Source organism: Equus przewalskii, chromosome 11 (assembly GCF_037783145.1).
Source record: "Equus przewalskii isolate Varuska chromosome 11, EquPr2, whole genome shotgun sequence".
Taxonomy (NCBI): Eukaryota; Metazoa; Chordata; class Mammalia; order Perissodactyla; family Equidae; genus Equus; species Equus przewalskii.
The window spans coordinates 1,766,172-1,784,330 of NC_091841.1; the positions used below are offsets into that span (position 1 = coordinate 1,766,172).

The 18,159-nt window shown below is 46.1% G+C and overlaps 1 protein-coding gene across 6 annotated transcripts in view; it reads left to right on the forward strand.

Annotated features, from left to right (window-relative positions):
- The window catches only part of PDHX (pyruvate dehydrogenase complex component X), a 180,024-nt gene that overhangs the window by 117,349 nt on the left and 44,516 nt on the right, over window positions 1-18,159 (forward strand). The window contains exon 12 of one of the 6 annotated variants that reach the window (XR_011524056.1): window positions 9,046-11,882. The exons of the other annotated variants lie outside the window; for them this stretch is intronic. The gene's annotated coding sequence lies outside the window, so the exon portion shown is untranslated. Of the gene's footprint in view, window positions 1-9,045; window positions 11,883-18,159 lie in introns of those variants that run through there. 6 annotated transcript variants of the gene reach the window in all.

The window sequence follows — 18,159 nt, forward strand, 5'->3', positions numbered from 1 at the left end:
CCATTTCTACCATTTTGTCACCTCAAGAATATTATGTAAATGGAATCATACAGTGTCGAACTTTTTGGGATTGGCTTTTTTCACTCAGCATAATTCTCTGAATGGAGCTTATATCATAGTGGGGGAGACAGACAATATACAACACATACACAATGAGATGATTTCAGACAGTGGCGAAGTGTTAAGGATGCAGTGAAACAGGGTAATGTAGAAAGTGTGGGAGGAAGGGAGCCTCTCTCCACAGGGGAGTCAGGGAAAGCCTTTCTTAGGGGGTGATGTGATCTGAGAGCTAAACGATGGCGCAGAGCCCAGAGCTGGGGAGAAGAGTGTTACTGCCTTACCTTTAAAAATGTCAAAGGGCACATGAGAAGATGTTCAACATCACTAATCATGAGGGAAACGCAAATCAAAAGTACGGTGAGATATCACCTTACCTGTTAGAATGACTATAATCACCAAGACAAAGAATAGCAAATGTTGGAGAGGCTGTGGAGGAAAGGGAACACTCGTACACTGCTGGTGGGAGTGCAAACTGGTGCAGCCACTACGGAAAACAGTATGGAGATGCCTGGCGATCAAGAGAAGCGCGTTGAGGAATCGGAATGGACGCTCATACGATCCAGCATCGTCCACATGCCACAACTAGAAGAACCCACAACGAAGAATACACTATGTACCGGGCGGGAGAAAAAGGAAAAAATAAAATGGGATATTTGTCCAAAGAATGTGAAATCAACAATTCAAAGAAATTTATGCACCCCTATGTTCATTGCAGCATTATTCACAATAGCCAAGACTTGGAAGCAACCCAAGCGCCCTTCAACTGATGAATTGATAAAGAAGATGTGGGGTGTGTGTGTATATATATATATATATAAATATAAAAATGAATATATACACACAATGGAATACTATTCAGCCATCAAAAAAGACAAAATCGTCCCATTTGCAACAACATGGATGGACCTTGAGGGTATGATGTTAAGTGAAACAAAAACAGACAGAGAAAGACAAATAGTCCATGACTTCACTCAAATGTGGAAGATAAACAAAGACATGGATAAAGAGGACAGATTAGTGGTTACCAGAGGGGAAGGGGGTGGGGGGTGGGCATAAGGGTAAAGGGGCACATACGTATGGTGATGGAGAAAAATTAGACTATTGGTGGTGAGCATGATACAGTCTATACAGAAACTGATAAATAATAATGTATACCTGAAAATGACACAATGCTGTAAATCATTATGACCTCAATAAAAATAAATGAAAAAAAAAAGTCACTCTTGTGGCATGGAGAATACATCAAAAACAAGCAAGAATGGGAGGGTGGGGACCAGTTCAGAGGCCAGTTCAATGGCCCATGCCTGAGGTGATGGTCTCTTTGACTAAGGTTTAGCAATGGAGACGATGGTGCCATCTTCTGACATGAGACGGACAGTGGGGAAGGAGGGAATCAGTTTGGTTGAGAGAAAGAAATCAAGAGTTCTGTTTAGTCATGTTCATGTTGATATGTCCAGTAGACATCTGCACTGGGCCACAAACATCGTCGGCCTTTTTCTTTTTCTCTGTCCCCTGCCAGCACTCCATCAGCTCTGGGTCACTCTTCCGCGTTCAGATGTGAATGGAATATCACTCCACTAGCTGGCTTCCTGCATGCCAACAAGGGTTCAGATTATGCATCCCAAAAAGTGTAGAGTTAGCAACAAGAGGGTGCATGTTGAACAAGGGAAAACGGGAGCCAAATGGGAGCCAGACAGACCAAGTGTTCGTTGTTCTCCCTCTCATATGGACCACTCTGCGGTGCAATATCGTCAGGCAGCTCTTCCAGAGAAGTCCCATATGCTGAGTGAACACAGCCTCTGCGTGGCCTGCCAGGGCTCTTGGCCGCTTTCTGGGAGGCGGTAGCCGGGATGGTGAAGCAGCTCGTTACAGTACGTCGCCCCTCTCTCACCTCCTCACCCTTTTCCTCCTACACCCATTACCTTGGACGTGCACCTCCCAGTTAAATGGTTAGTATTGTAATCCTTGTCCCAGGCTCTGTTTTAAGAGGGCTCCATTAAGACGACAACCAAATGGAGATGTCAAGTAAGAAGTTGAAGTCTAGAACTCAGGAGAGAAGTCAGGTTGGGAACCACTAACTTGGGAAACGTCAGAAGACATACAAGGTTTAGGGCCTTAGGCCTGGTGCAGTCACTTAGTAAGAATGTGTAGATAGAAATGTGGGTCATGGGGCCTGCCCGGTGGCACAGCAGTTAAGTTTGCACGTTCTGCTTCTCAGCGGCCGAGGATTTGCTGGTTCGGATCTGGGGTGCGGACATGGCACCGCTTGGCACATCATGCTGTGGTAGGCGTCCCACATATAAAGTAGAGGAAGATGGCCACGGATGTTAGCTCAGGGCCAGTCTTCCTCAGCAAAAAGAGGAGGATTGGCAGCAGTTAGCTCAGGGCTAATCTTCTTCGAAAAAAAAAAAAAGAAAGAAAGAAACATGGGTCATAGAACAAACCTGGGCCACTCTAAAATCTAATGTGCAGGGTTGGGGGTGGACCCAGAAGAGGGGAATTGAAAAAGAATAGACCACAAGGTAGAAGGAAATCTAAGGGGGTGTGGTGATATAGGCAGAAGATGGGGAGAGTGTTGCAAGAAAGATGGCAACAGTGGGGTGGGTTGAAGCAGCTGAGGGGTCTAGTAACACAGAGAGAGAGGGGACCAGCGGGTGGGCCACATGGAAGCTGCAGACAGCCTTGATGAGAGCAGTTCAGTAAGGAAGTAGGATTGGAGTGAGTCAAGGAGAGAACGGGAGATGAGGAAGTGGAAATAACTAACATCATAGGCAAGTATTTGGAGATATTTAAGTGGAAATGGGGAGGAAATTAACTGGGTAGCTTCAGGACAGTCTGTTTGATGGGGGCTATCACTGGGAAGTGTGTGCGGGAGAAGCGTCCTGTCTGGGAATCAAGAGACCTAAATTCTAATCCCTTTCTGCCATTAACCAGCTGAGGAAGCCCGAGCCAAATCCGTTCCCTCTATGGGCATTAATTTCCTCATTTGTCAGATCAAATATCTCTCAGGTCCCTTCTAGCTCAGACAAACTCTGATCTATGGAGATGTTGAAGCTGACAGAGAAGGAACAGCGAGCGGGGAAAGTCGGACCCCTGAGAGGATGGTGTAAGCCCTCAGGGGGCAGTAATGCTTCCAAGGGTGGCCAGAGGATTAATAAGATAAGGCAGGCAGAACCCTTGGCGCAGCACCTGACACGACAGCAAGCAAACAGCACACTCTACTTATTACTAGAAATGACAGAGTGGTGTTCATAGCAGAGACTTGCAAGGACTCGTGGCGCACTGCTCCACGGCACACACAAGAAAGTGTCATCTGGAGCTAAGAAGTGGGATGGACAGGCAGTCCTGGCAAGGCAGTGAGGGCCCCACAAGAGGCAATTTGTGAATGAAATGTGGGTATGGACTTGATGACGTCAGCTCAGAGCTGGTGACTCGGCTGATGCATGGGCCCAACAAAATGGGAAGATATTTTACTTTTAAAGATGTTTCCTGTTCCATATGAAAGTAAGATAGGGGTACAGAGAGCCAAGAATAACCAAGACCGCGCCAAAGAAGAAGGAAGCTGGAGGTCTTCCTCAACCAGATACCAAGACTTATTGGAAAGTGATGGTAATTAAGACGGGGTGGCATTAGCACAATGATAAACAAATAAACCAGTGAAACAGAGTAGAGAGTCTGGAAACAGACCTATGCATATGTAGGCACCTGATTTATGAAAAGGTAGACCCTTGAGTAGTGGTACGACCTTATCAAAAAACAGTCTTACCAATAAATGGTGTTGGGTCAAATGGATATCTAAATGGAAAACTAAGAGTAGAACCCGACCCCTTATATCACAGCAACAACAACAACAACAATCAGTTCTGTGTGGTCTGTAGATTTAAATATGAAAGCTTCTAGGAGGAACATAGGAGAATAGTTTCTTGACCTTTGGGGAGGCAAATATTCTTAAACAGAACTCAAAAAGTACTCACCATAAAAAAGAATATTTATATAATTTATGTATTGAATTTAATTAAAATTTAAAATCTTTTGTTCCTCAAAAGATACTATTAAGAAGCTAAGAAAACAAGTCAAGTTACAGAGGGAGAAAAGATATTCACAGTACATAGCACTGATAAAGGGCTCAAATTTGGAATATATAAAGAACTCTTTCAAAAGGAAAGGCACCCTCCAATTGAAAATAAATGGGCAAAAGACCTGAACAGACAGCTCACGAAAATAGGACGGCAAATGAACACGTGAAGGGGTGCTCCCTCTCGTTGGTCACCAGGGAAATGCACATGAAAATCAGAGTGAGATGTCACTAAACACCCACAGGAATGAAAATAATGGAAGTGATGAACAATACCAAGTGTCAGTGAGGATGCGGAGCCACGAGAATACGTATGTTGCTGGTGGGAATTTACGGTGATACAGCCATTTGGGGAAAAGTTTGGCCTCTCTACTAAACCTAAACATAACGTGTACAAAACCTGTCAAAGCCATTCCTCGGTATCTGTCTGACAGAAACGAGGGCTTCTGCTCGTCAAAGATGTACACAAAAATGTTCAATGCAGCACTGTTCATAATAGCCTCAAGATAGAAACAACCCAAATGGCTGTCAAGAGCAGAACAGACAAAGACACCGTAGTGTATTCACAGAATGGAATACTGCACACGGTGAGAATCATGAATCTCTGCCACACACAACATTGATGGATCTCACAAATATAATGTGGAATGACAGCAGCTAGTTAGAAGAGAATACATATAGTCTGATTCCACTTATATGAAGTTCAAAACCAAGCAGAATTAGGGGCCAGCCCGGTGGCGCAGCAGTTAAGTTCACATGGTCAGCTTCAGCGGCCCAGGGTTCGCCGGTTCGTGATCGCAGGTGCCGACATGGCACCGCTGGCAAGCCATGCGTGCCAGGCATCTCACATATAAAGCAGAGGACGATGGGCATGGATGTTAGCTCAGGGCCAGTCTTCCTCAGTGAAAAGAGGAGGATTGGCAGTAGTTGTTAGCTCAGGGCTAATCTTCCTCAAAAATAAAAAACAACAAACCAAAACAAAACCCAAGCAGAATTCACCTCCAGGGTTATGATCAGGGGAGTGGCCCCTTTAAGGAGCAAGAAGGAGGCAGCAGTGGGAAGGGCGCTGGTGATGTTCGGTTTCCTGGCCTGGGAGGTGGGTACACAGCTGAGTTTACTTTGCAATAATTTATCCACAATTCACTTAAGTGTTGTAGACTTTTCTGTATGTATGCTCTGCTTAAAAAAAAAAGAGGCTTATCTAGAGAAGTGAAGTTGGAGGGGGTGAGCCCCATTTCAATGAATGAGAGAAGGCTCCTCCCGCCTTGTCGCTGCCGCCACTCCCCTTGGCGAGTTCCGTACTTCGAGGGAACTTCTTGTTCTTACCAGATGAGTAGTCACCTGGAAAAAATGCAATGGCTTTTCGCAGATCTTCTTAAGTGTAATGTCTTCCTTGTAAGGTCATTAAAAAACTCTGCCTTCAAATCAAACCATCAAACCTCACTCCCCACCCCCCCCATTGTGGTTAAGAAAACTGAAATGCTGGGTCCAGGAACGATGGTCATCCTGGGATCAGAGGGTGAAAGTGGATCAGTAATTCATCGCTTGAGAATGATTTATTGAGCAACTACTATGTCTCAGGCATTATTCCAGGCACTGCAGACCCAGCATCGAACAGAGACAAGATCCTGTCCTCATGGAACTCACCTTCTAGTAAGTTTCTGATAGAAAATCGGCAAATAAACAAGTAAATGCCACGGAGAAAAAAAGGCCGGGGCCTGTGACGGGCGGGGGTGCTGGGGTGAAGTTTTGCTGTCGAGTGGAGGGCAGTCAGCGAAGGCCTCACCAAAGGTGAGAAACCCGAGGAGAAGAGGGGCAGCTGGCCACGTGGATGTCTGGGGATGAGCGCTCGCGCCCAGGAGACTGAGATGGGAAGTTTCTGTGTTTGAGGAACCTCCAGGAGGCCGGACCAGTAGGAGGCAGAGTCAGAGATGGCCAGGGCCTCCGGGGCCAGTGTAAGGGCTTTGGCGTGTCCTCTGAGGGAGGTGCAAGTCACCTGGGGGTACTGAGTGGAAAGAGCGACACGATGTCACTTCAATTTGAAGAGTCATTCAGGCTTCTGGGGGAGGATGGACAGAGAGGGGTAAAGGCAGAAACAAGGGGACGGGTTAGGAAGTGGTTGCAAGACAGGTGAGAGAGCCCCGGGCCCTGGCCAGCGGTCCAGACGGCAAGATGGGGCGTATTTTAAGGGCGAGACAAGCCGCGTTTACCGTTTGGAAGTGGGTTGTGAGGCAGAGAGGACAGAGGCTTCTGGCTTGAGCAGCTGGAAGAGCAGAGTTCTTGTCAACTGACATGTGGGTGGAAGGTTCCGAAATCCTGTTTGCACATGTTTGGTGCAAGATGTCTATCAGACACCCAGGTGCAGATTGCAAGGAGGCAGCTGGAGATAACCAGGCTGGGCTCAAAGGAGAAGCTGGGCCTGAAGACGTAAATGTGGGCGTTGGTGTTGAGAGCCGCGAGACTGGATGAGCTCACCCAGGGAGAGGATGCAGACAGAAAAGAGAAGGCACCAAGGAATGGCCCGCCGAGATCAGCCCCGCCCTAAATCCTTCCTCCGCTGCAGGAAGGGGTGTCCCCATGCTGGAGGAAGTGGCCCCGTTTCACCTGGGGCCAGGTGGCAGATTCGCTACAGGTGTGAGGATAAATGAGGCGACATCGTGTCCTGGAAATCGGACCTCAGTGGAGACCAACCATTCCGTGAGGGAAACAGCAAACATCTTCATTAACATTCCCCTTCTCCGTGTCCCCAGCTCAGCTGGGATTTGAACTGGTGACCTGGAAGGCAAGCTTCTCCATCCTACTGCTGGTTTGCCAAGCACCCATGGCCTTCTGCTCTGGCGTTCTCTTTGACTGTGTGCTGGTCCAGCCCAGCGCATTCTGCGTTCCCAGAGAGTGCTTCGTCCCTGGGCCAGCAGGCATCCCTTCGAATGGAGCCAGAGCCTGGGGACTGGAGGGAGGCCACCTCCGAGACAGCAGGGGCCTGCATAGGAGCTGTCCTACACATTTTACCCATTAGCTGAAAAATCCCCCTAACCGTTTCCATCCCCTTCTAAGGAATCATCAGATAAGCAGGGCCTCTGCTAGAAGGTTCATAAAAACCTTACGCAGTTTTATGGTTTGAACAAAGAGAAGAAATGGCTGCCTGGGGCCATGGAGGCTACAATCAGAACCTCTTTCCAGAGTTGCTTTCTATTTCTGAAACTAAATTACAAGGGAAATGAAGAAGAGCGCGAGAGAAGACGGTCTTGAATTGCCTCCCAGTTTTCTTCCTTCCCCAGCTCTACTGTCACCACTCTGGCCCCAGGACTTGTCGGAGGCATCCCAGCCAAGGAAAACACCCGCGGAGAGGGGGGAAATTGGAGAAACAATAGCAGCAGAGACAGTGTTTATTGACCTAAACTTTCCGGCGCCCCAGCTCACTTTCCGGAGACTCCCTCACTTTACCACCTTTGTTGTCATTCTCTTGAACGATAGTAACATAAACTTGATTGCCCTACCCACTCCCTCCCACTCTCGGGTTGATTCTCTTTTTCCTTCTCTCTTCCTCTTTGTGGCAAAGGCTCAGTGGACAGACACAGCTATGCCACGGTCTTCAAAGTCTCAAAGGCAGGTGACTGTCTGAAGGTCTCCCACTCTCCCCTCCTGACACCCTCACTAGAGACTTTACTCTGCTTTTCCACCTGAGAGAGAAAGTGGACAAGGAGTCTAAAAGCAGGGGCTGTGTTTGTGCGGCTAGTGCCCATCTGTTTCAGGACGGGCCTCCCTCGGAGGCAGCTCTGGGAACTCAGCACACAGCAATCAAAATTGGGGAGTTTGAGATCCCTGGGGAGTTGGAAAGACCGAATTCTCTTTCTCTTACCTCCACCCAGGGTCCGAGAACATGAAAGTGAAGTATAATTCACTCTCTGCTTCTTGTAGCTGGTGAGAAAGCAACTGTTTTTGCTGTAACCAAACTCCACATTGCAAGCTCTGATGGAAGTCAGTGGAAAGGGGCCTTCCTTGGCTTGCCTCCCCACAGTGTTCCCTATTGGGTATCAAGTAAGCATTAAAAACAATCTTTGGGGCTTAACAAAAGTTTGGTGAAGATATTGATGGTACTAGGTGCTTGTTCTGCTCTAAAGAGCTGCCTCATAGTTTACCCATCCAAGATTTTCATTCATTCATTTATTCATTCAACATCCTTTTGTTGAATGATGCCTCTGTCCCAGGTTTGGTGCTGTGTGCTCCAGAAATAATGGAGAACAAGGCAGATGAGTCTTACAGTGAAAGTGATGGGAGAGGCAAAGAAATAAACGAATACGTCCAGATCATTACACGTCTTAGTAAGTGCTATGAGATAGCTGTGGGCTGCTAGCCCAGAGGGTGAGGTTTGATTAACTGCAGGCTAAACATAGAAATAAGAGAAAGTTGCATTTTTTTAATAACTTGCTTTTACATGTGACTTAGGAAATGCCTTTGGAGAGTCATAGCAAGATTTTAAAATGGAATTGCTTGCCTCTGAACTAGAACGTCAGCGATATCCACGAGCTCATAAAGGCAGATCGTATCTCCTAAAGTGCCTTTCAAATGATGTGGCTTTGCCTCTATGGGGACAACCCAACTGCCCCTGCAGCAACACTACTGGTTGTCTACTCAGCATCTGTTCTCTACTCGCCCTCCCCTTTTCCATGATCTCGTATTATATCTGGGGAGGTCTTTGCGACAACCTCCCTGAGAGAATGGTCTAAAACTCGCTATTGAGCACTCGTTTGGGGGAAAAGTGGATAATGTCATCTCCTTGATAGAGATGATGTTATGGAACCCAAAGGAAGTGATATGAGTTGACACTTTCTCTTCTAAATGCTGCTTTCCTGGGCTAAGAGAATGGAATCTATACCATAGCCCTCTGATTTCTCATTTCCTCTTAATAGGACTCACAGCCACCAATCCTCTTCTGTGACAACCTGGACGTGTGGCCATTTTCCTGATCTTTGACAACTTCGAACTAAGGAGTTGCCTGTTGGGTGGGAAGTGGGTAATCATATTTTACTGAAACTCATGGAGCCTGGTTGCATCCCCCAAGCCTCCCCCACCTGACCATCACGTGCACGTGATGATGCGCTCTCCAAAGACCTCGTCTGATCTGACTTCACTTTGGATCCCCAGCAAGTGCCTCTGTCTCTTCTGAGGAACCATGGAGCTAATTCTATGGTAAACCAGGGTAAGGAAGCCAAACTAAAGCTTTCCTCTCATAGCAGGGAAGAGCCTCTAAAGGTACCTTTATTCTGCCTTTTTCCTGGTCCTTAAAACCATTTCACCAGGTCAAACCACATCTCTATTCCTACGTATCCATAGATGCAAACAAGCAGCACCCCGATATTTGGGCAATTTGACCACGCCCCTCAACCTGCTTCCCTTTGAAGCCTGTCCCCACCTCGTTCTCCAGCCTGGTCTCCAGCCCTACTCTGGCCCTTCCTGATTTGTTATTCTTCCTTGACTCTGCTTGCCTGTATTTTAGCTCCTGCCTTAGTTCTAGAGAGAGCTCTATGCTCGAGCCAGCTGGACACAAATCCCCTCAGCACGGGACTTGCTGACCTGCTCCAGCTCTTTCCCTTCCTTCTACGTCACCACTGACAAGTGTGGACTCATATGGCTGGTGTTTCCCCGAACAACACACATCAAGCTGAGCATGAGAGGGGTGCCACACTGGCTGGCTCTCATCTGTAAAGTTAGTTTCTGAACTGATTTTCACTCTTTCCTCTTCTCCTCTCATCTTGATGATCTCCTTACCAACTTGGCTATCTACTAGTCTTATCCTGGGACACTCCCTATTCAACTAGCTTGGTCCTCAACCTGCCTGCTCTGCGTCTCAGACCCAGGCTAACATTCTCACTCCTCACCTAGCACAATGGCCTTTTGTGCTTAGCTGCTTAGCATCCTTTGTTAGAGAGAAATCACTTCTTTCTTCGCACTCCTTTCTCTCTCTCTCTCTCTCTCTCTCTCTCTCTCTCTGTTGGTGCTCAGTCATAGGGTCTAGTCCACTGCCAGCCACAAAAGTTGGAATGGGGACAATCATACAATTCAAATTTGAATCTCTCTGACTCCAAAATTCAGCCAGTACACAATTCTGCCTCTATTGGTGAAAGTCAGTTAGAAATGGTTAGAATAGGATTGGACTGATAGGCTCTGTGTTTGAAAGAAATGAAGAAAGAGCCCATTGAGGACTGGAGATAATATAGTAGCCAGTGTCCAGTCCGTCTGGAAAGACCAGTGCGGCTGGTTCTCCACTGGAGTAACTTTGTGTCTTGATAGAGGCATCTGTTTGTATTTCCTGGTCAACTATAATCTCATCCAGGATCTGCTGCCGAACCACGCTGACGCTTCTAGAGATGAGCCCATGTCTGAACAACAGCTGTCATATAAAGAATCTTCTTGGGGAGTGATTATGCAGCTGCTAAATGACCTCCTAGAATATATTAGCACCGAAGGAACTTTTTTTCTGGACACATGCATGTAACAGTTTAAGAAAACCCAATATGAAAGATTTCATCAGGAAAAAAAAAATGATTAGTAAACTGGAAAGTGATTATCCACTTTTAAAACAGGAGTACCAGGTAATTCTTTTAAACCTGGAACAAAAATATTACCTGCTGTAATATGTTATTTTTCACAATAAAATTTGAGAATAACTCCCAAAAAACAAATGAGTGACTCCACTTATGGGAAGGTGGAGTGGATGGACTTTGCCCCTTTCCTCCCCTCACGTACAACCAAAAACCCTGGACGTCATATATCAAACAAGCATAGAAAGACTCTGACAGGGAGAGAAGAAGGCACATTGGCCAGGGACCCAGGGACCCAGGAACAAAACAGTGGTGAGTTCCCTGGGTTTTCTTTTTGCCTCCCGTATCTCAGACTTGGAGATGATGAAGCCAGCAACCTGGAAACGCCAACAGGCACACACAAAAAATCACAACAAAAGTCTGCTCTCTGTAGCCAAAGTTGTGGGAAATGAGCAGCCTAGCAAGATAAAGAGCTTTTAGACAATAACTGCTCTACTCTAACCGAACACCACAGACAAATCTATGGCCCCACCCCGACTTGTGTCGGCAAAGATCGATCAGAAAATGTAGACTGCCGCCCTCACCGGGTGGAACAAGGCCCCCTAACACTACCCCCAAGCTCCCCACCCCCTGCTAGGGTGGTGTCAGAAAAAGCCTCATAGGGAATCAGGTCTTAATCCTGCCAGGTGGTAATTAGGAATCCCTTCACAGTATCAGTAGGGGCCAGTGGGGAGCCTGGACTTTCACTCTGCTCAGAAGTAATGAGGTGCCCCCCACCCAAACAGGTATTGTGTCAGAGGAGGCCTAGTGGAGAGTAAGGACTTTCCCCACGGCAGTAATGTGGCCACCCTCCCCATAGCATCAGTGGAGGCCACATGGGAAGCAGTAATGAGGCACTCCTACCCCTCCCAGTCAGGGAGATGTTAGTGGAGGCACAGCAGGGAGCTGGAACACTCGCCCCTGGCCAGCAGCAATGAAGAACCCCCTTGGGCATCAACAGAGGTCAAGTGGAAAACACGGCAGAAATGAGGCAGTGACCCTACCCCTCTCTCCTGGCAGAGCAACGTCAGAGGAAGCCAGCTGAAACAGACGCTTCAGTAAGATCCAGAATCTCATGACATAATACCCAAATGTCCAGGTTTCCATAAAAAATTACTCATTATACCAGGAACCAGGAAGATCTCAAACTAAATGAAAAAAGAAAACCAATAGATGCCCTCACCAAGAGGATAGGGATGTTAGAATTATCTGACAAAGACTGTACGGCGGTCATCATAAATATGCTTCCAGGAGCCATGAGGAACATGCCTGAGACAAATGAAAAAAGTGGAATGTCTCAGCCAAGTCGTAGAAAGTGTCAGCAAAGCAATGCAAAATATAAAGAATCAAAGAGAAATTTTAGAACTGAAAAACATAATAACTGAGATAAAAACTCAGCCGATGAGCTCAACAGAACAGAGAGAACAGAAGAAAGAATCAGTGGAGGATGGAAAACAGAAATTATTGGGGGAAAAAACCCAAAGGAACAGAGCCTCAGGGACCAGTGAGGCTAGGACAGAAGATCCGACACTTATGTCAGCAGAGTCCCAGAAGAAGAGAAAGGGAATTTTAAATTATGTCTGATGCTTGAAGCAAAGTTATAGCATTGTTTGATGTGGATCTAAATGTATGTAGAAGAAATATTTAAGACAATTTAAAAGGGAGAGTGCTAAAAAGAAATAAAGAGAGGTGAGATGGCTATGCTTCACTCAAACTGGTAAATGTTGACTTTAGTAGACTGAGATAAACTATGTATATAGAATGCAAAACCCAGAGCAACCTTGTTAGAGGATGAAAAGACTTGGAGAAAATATTCAAAATTTCATATTTGTGATATGATTTGGATTCAAAATATTTAAGGAATTCTCAAAACTCATTATAAGAAGACAAAAAAACCAATTTAAAAAACAGGCCAACTATTTGAATAGACATTTCACCAAAGAAAGCATCAGATGTCAAACAAACAAATGAGAAATTCAAATCTGAAAAATATCAAATGTTAAATAAGGACATGAAAAGGTTCTCAACATCGTCAGTCATGAGGGAAATGCAAATTAAATCATAATGAAATACCACTACACGCATATTAGAATGGCTAAAATCTAAAAAGACTGGCCATACCAAGTGTTGGTGAGAATGTAGAAAGCTGTAAATTGGTACAAACACTTTGGAAAAAGCTCAACTCTTTCGGGTTTTTTTTTAAAGATGGCACCTGAGCTAACAACTTGTTAGCCAATCTTCTACTTCTTTTTTTTTTTTTCTGCTTTTTCTCCCAAAATCACCCCAGTACATAGTTGTATATTTTAGTTGTGGGTCCTTCTGGTTGTGCTATGTGGGCTGCCACCTGAACATGGCCTAATGAGTGGTGCCACGTCTGGGCCCAGGATCCGAACCAGCAAAACCCCGGGCCTCTGAAGCGGAGTGTGCCAACTTAAGCACTCAGCCACGGGGCCAGTCTCTCAACTGTTTCTTAAAAGGTTAAATGCAGACCTGACATAGGATCCAGCTGTATCTATACCCAAGATAAATGCGGCATATAACCATAGAAAGACTTATTTACGAATGTTCATAGGAGCGTTACTGTTAACAGCCCCACACTGGGAACAGCCCAAATGTCCATCAACAGGTGAATGGATAAACAAGCTGGTATCAAATAAACTGGAATATCACTCCACAGTAAAAAGGAGTGAGTTATCGATGCACATGTCATATCAAGATGATTTTGCTGAATGAAGGAAGGCAGACAAGAAAGAGTGCATAGCGTATGGTTTAATTTATGTAAAATTCTAGATAATGCAGAAAGCAGATCCGTGGTTGTCTGGGGAGTGGGATGGGGGGCATATGGAGAAGGGTAGGAAGGAGGGATTATGAAGGGGCAAGAGGAAGTTTTTAGAGGTAATGAATATGTTTATTATCTTAATGGTAGTGATAGTTGCATGACAAATTTATATATATGTCAAAGTTTATCAAATTGTATGCTTTAAACATGCAGTTTATTGCATAACAATTATACAATGCAATCAGCTATAATCAAACCACAAAATAGCAGTAATGTAAAGATTTGATAGTTTTCAGTTTCTTTCAAAGTCACCATAGTTAAATTTTAACAGGTGACTGGCTTGAAGGAGTTCATATCGTTCAAAAAGTATTCTTCCTAAGCAAGTAAAAGTGAGTTTCAATTTGGGCTTATAATGCTTTTTGGAAATTTGTTATAATTAAAGAAAGTAAATAGAAAACCATTTTTTTAAGGAAAGAAGGAAGTTTCCAAAATTAAAGAGTGAGATATCTCTATTTACAAAAGGATTTGGATACGAAACTTCCACTTGCACTCAGTTTCGGAGAAATACTTATCGCCTAAAGAAAAAGGATGTGTAGACAAAGGGGTCAGGCCGGCCCAGAGCAGCAGCCTGTGTCCATCAACATTATTGAAAAGGTTTGTGCAGGTGTCTCTCAAACTTGTTTTCTAATTTAAAATTTTACTTTTGAAATTCTTTTATTAGATCCCAAAGTCCTATGCTTGTGAATAAGTGGATTTATTCACATATATATTGAGCTGCTTGTGAAATCTACTTTGCATGTTCATACCATAAGAAGGTCATAGTGTTACTTTTAGTTACAACATCAACACAACTCTGCTGTTGATGTTTCTTCACGCTGAGGCACTGTGTGCAGCCCTGAAGCCATGCACTGGCTGCCTTACCTGGTTCTGCCAGGGTTTCTAATCATCTAAGAGGGAAGGGTTTTCTCTAAATCCATCGCTATTGTAAGACAAACCACTCCTGGCGCTGGTGGGGAGTCTCATTGACTTACTAGGCAGCGGTGATAGGCAGCTGAGGCTTCCTCAGGCAGAAGTCCAAACAGGAGACAGAACCAGTCCAAAGCATTGGCAAATAAGCCTTGAACTAAGATAGTGTTTATGGAAAGAAAGAAGGTGGATCCTGGCTGCAGTGTGCAGGCAAAAGCAGTTGTTGGCTCACTTGAGTGTGCTCGTCTTCTAGACCTGCTGGGACTTCCGAGGCTGGAAGAGAGAAAGAGAAAAAGCTGGGAACTGCCAGGTCCAAGACTAGGGCACCGAAACTGTCAAACAGGACTGGCCCATGATGGGAGCACGGAGCAGCCTTCAGCATCCTGTCAATTAGAAAAGGCTCCATGTGCTAACAGGCCGGCATATATATCTAAGTAGAACCCTTTGGGCAGAAAAAGCAAGATCACAGGATTTTCTAGAACAAGGGTCAGCAAATTATGGTCTGTGGGCCAAGTCTGACCCATGACTTGTTTTTGTAAATAAAGTTTTACTGGGACACATGTCTGTTCATGCTCCGATGGCACAATTGAGTCATTGTGACAGAGACTGTAGGGTTTACAAAGCCAAAAATATTTTCTTTATGGCACTTTACAGAAAGTGTTTGGCAACCCCTCTTCTACAAGATGGTGAGGCATGGCGTCAGCATGTGGTCCCAGGTGATGTGTTGGGTTTGGAGACACACCCTAGGCATGGGCTGAGTGGAATCCCTGAAAAGAGGGAAATGGTAAGGTCTAGGCAAGATGTCAAAACCACAACTGAATGGTTTAAAGTTCAGGACCATAAGTACAGGCAGAAACCAAGGCAGAAGCTCAGTTCTACTGACAAACAAACATGGTGGGGCTAAAGGCAAGAACGAGACTTGGCAGGTTTGTCAGATCCCAGCTTACCCCAGTCATGGAAAGTACCAACTTTAGGACAGCAAGTCCAATTTCAGCAATGTGCTGGTGAGTTTGAACCAATGGTCAGTTTGAAGTGCTCAGAGCTGAGCAGAGTGGGGAAGACAGAGGCTGCCCCAGAAGGAAGGACCTATCAGGTCCAGACAGCCTGAATCTTTCTGCTAGAAAGTAGGAGGGTGGTGCTCTCCTCTCCACTCCCCCTTCAGGATGCTAGCTTATCACCGTCATCAACCCACGGTGATGAGATTTAAATGTCTCCTGAGGGGGGTTCCTAGACTTAGCAAATCAAAATACAAAACACTGAGTTCAGTTTGAATTTCAGACGAAGAAAAATTTTAAAATAACTATGTTTGAAATATTACATTGGACTACTTATACTAAAAAATTATTTGTTATTTGAAATTCAAATTTAACCGGAGTCCTGCAGTTTGTTTGGCAACCTCATTTCCAGGAAACTAGCTATCGTTGTGATAAATCTTGACTAAAGTAAGCAACGTTTTTTTGTTTGTTTGAGGAAGATTAGCCCTGAGCTAACTGCTGCCAATCCTCCTCTTTTTGCTGAGGAAGACTGGCCCTGAGCTAACCTCCACGCCCATCTTCCTCCACTTTATATGTGGGATGCTGCCACAGCATGGCTTGACAAGCAGTGCCATGTCTACACCCAGGATCTGAACCAGTGAACCCCGGGCCGCCCAAGCAGAATATGCGAACTTAACCGCTGCACCATGGGGCCAGCCCCACTAAGCAATGTTTTGACTCCTGGGGAAGCAAGAAATTTCTAGTCCTTTGGTTTCTTCTCTAGTCCTTTTTGCTTCTCCCTCCCTCCACATATAGACTTCTTCTTTCTCACCTTCCTCCAGCTCCTCTCTACCACTTCCTTTCCGAGGGCTGTCCAGGAGAAAGAACCAACCGCAACCGCGTCTATCAACCCTTCCAAGAATTATCATATGGCTTCAACTGCCGTTGATTAAACAAGAAAAGGGCTGAAAACTGAGAAAGAAGAAGTTACTTCTTAAAGTGACTCACAGGAAGGAAACCTGATGAACAGACAGTTGGGTGACTGGCTTCTGACTCATCGGAGGTTTCTGTGCTCGAGATTTGTAGCCATCTCTTACTGTTAGTTTGCTATCACAAACCACTGAAATTGCCCTGACAGCACACAGTCTTGGTAAAAGACTGGGGTTTAGATTAACCTTTGGGCACTGCTGACTGCAAACACTAAATTAAAGTGGACATTTTTGGGATTTACAGAAAGCCTGTTAGAGAAAAAGAGAAGTCTCTGTGAAGGGCCGTGCTCCTGATTTCTGAGCATCTTGCCTGCACTCTGTGCTGTGAAGACGTCCTTAGGAGAGGCCCACGAGAAGTCAAATCTGTGCGAGTTGCTCTATGCTGTGGTCACACAGTGAAGAGGATGTGGGCTAAATCTATGCTCAGTGATGACTTTAAGAGCTCGGGTAATATGTAAGATACGTAGAAAATATTAAATGGATATGATCAATCGTTTCTCCAGCAGCCTTCCCACCACTGTGGCAGTCCTGGAGGCGCCCATGCAGGTCTTCCCTCAAGAAAGACCTTGCTGTTCAGCTCTAAGGAGGGCAGTTAGTTTACAGCCTCCGGCTCTTGGCACCTTAGGATCTGCCTCATCTCTTGAGCTGTGACCGTGCTCTTCCTGGGGCAGCCCCAGCCAATGGCTGAGCGCAGAGTGGGTGCTAGGCCTGGCTGTTTCTTTTCAACATGGGACTCCTCTGATGAGCAGTCTTTGTTCTGGAATTCCCCTCTTGGTTGGCCAAAACTTTCTGAGATCTGCACTGCGGTCTGAGGCTCTCCCTGTCCAGTCCTGCTCTCTCCCTCTTTTATCTTCACAGATGTTACTCCCCAATAAGCCTCTTGCATTCTTCGTTCTGCCTCAGTGTCTGCTTCTCCGAGGGCACACTTGACACAACCATCAGGACCCCAGGAAACGGGCAGGCCAGGTGCCACGCTAGCAAGGAAAAAGATACTCTGAGGGATGTGTTCTTACCAGAAAGGAAGAGGGAAAAGAGCATACTCCTTCCTGTCCAGGAGAGTACAGGAATGAGAAGAGAGGTGGAGGCGGCATGAGACACTCCCGCATCAGGTCTCATCTCTCCTCTTACTTGGAGCCAAGCCTTGCTGGGAGAGGGAACCACAGAAGCGTTCAGAAAGGCATGGGAGACGAAGAGTATGGAGGCAAGTGACCTGCTTTCCCACACACAGCCTGGAGGAGGCTGAAGGCGACTGGGGGAAGCCCCACGTTTGCTTTGGCACCGTGTCTAACATGGCTTGAGTGGGACGGTGCAGCATTAGCAGATGGAAGGACCTTGGTAGATAGTGAGGTGATGTCTCCGTCTGTTCCCACGTGCCCTGGTGAAGGTCAGGGAGGTTCAAGGGGGACCGCTGGAAATGCAGAGGACCGAGGCTGGGAAGGAGAGGACAGCGAGATCGCAGTTTGATTTCCAGAGGCAATGGCAGTATCAACGTCCCACGGCTACAGATGCCATTGCATGCCGATGGACAGACTAGACCAGGACACCTCAGGGATACCAGCACGGGACTTAAGCCAGCCCAGACACACAGCAAGGGGGCCCCTCAAGACCAGAGGTCACCATGCTGATTTCCACACCCACGGCCACATGGTAATGACGCCCCCACCAACCAGAGCCCCGGGAGCTAACATCAGGAGACCAGGGGACAGTAGAAGAGGCCGAGATATGCTGACTGACC